The sequence below is a fragment of the Staurois parvus genome, unplaced genomic scaffold (genome assembly GCF_062004578.1).
Source record: "Staurois parvus isolate SC_StPar_1 unplaced genomic scaffold, SC_StPar_1.0 ptg000199l, whole genome shotgun sequence".
NCBI lineage: Eukaryota > Metazoa > Chordata > Amphibia > Anura > Ranidae > Staurois > Staurois parvus.
The window spans coordinates 4454986-4456286 of NW_028317995.1; positions in this window are offsets into that span (position 1 = coordinate 4454986).

Below are 1301 nucleotides of genomic sequence, written 5' to 3' on the forward strand. Positions count from 1 at the left end.
ACTAGATAACATGAAATTTCTGTATGTTTTCGTGTGAAACATGAATAAACTCTTCCATTTCCTCAGTTTTGTTAACTCGCAAAAAACATTCTCTAATCGTTGGGATAATCTATGAGCGCCAGTGGGTTGGAATACACATTATAGCCGCATTTACCATGTGCATAGCAAGGGATTTGAAGTATACCCTCCTAGGGAGAGTGGAATGGTGCAATAGATATTGAGACGGGGTAAAATCCAGGGGCAACATTGTAATTTGCCAAATTATGTTATGGACAGATGACCATAAAGGCGTCAAAAGGTCAAAACTCCACCATATGTGAAGCATACATCCCTCTTGCTTGCCACACCTCCAACAGAGGGTAGATACCGAAGGGTATCATTTGTGCAAGATCGTCGGCGTTCCACACATCTCGTTCTAACTTTATAGGCATTTTCCTGAACCGACACATTGAGTGAGCCTTTATTCACGGACTCATTGAGCTTTTCCCAGTGGTCATCTAGGAAAGACATCTGAAGTTCCCTTGCCCATGCCCCTCGTGCCCTATTCGGTACAGCAGGAGAGTTTGCTGCAACTAACGGCTAATGACGGACAGGCGGCGGTTCTCTTGTTTTGCAAGGACATCATATGATGTCCTCCCGCTCTAACTGCATGTGCGCCAACAGGGGTGCGCAGCGACCAGTGGTGCGCTGTGTACCTGGGACACAGTGGATCACCGATCGCAGTAAAGAGCAGATGAGATAGGCTCTGTCATGTGATCAGTTGTGTCCAATCACACATGATCACATATAAACAAGGAAATGCTGGTTATCGGCAGTCCTCTCCTCATGCTGACAGTGTGTGAGGAGAAGAGAGCAGGTAAGTGGCATTCCCCAGAGGGGACATCTACACTGATCATCAGGTCACTGCCAAAAACTTGATGATCAGTGTAGCCCCATCAGTGCCACCGGTCAATGCCCATCGATGCCACATGCCAGTGCCCATCAGTATATAACAATGCCAACTATCAGTATCAGATGCCAATGCCAGTATCAGAGCTGCCTTTCAGTGCTGCCTATCAGTGCCAGTCAGTGCCACCTATCAGTGTCAGTCAGTGACGCCTATCAATGCTGTAATTCAGTACCGTAGGAGTGTGTGAGCGCACTAAAATTCAGACAAATAACATCAGCAGCTGTGCACAAAGGTAACCAAATAAAACCTTAAATAGACACCATGTATAAACAGGTGCAGCGCTAAAATTAATAATAGCAAGATAAAAATGCAAAGTCCATTTAATAGGTAAAGTAATTAAAAGCATGTATAA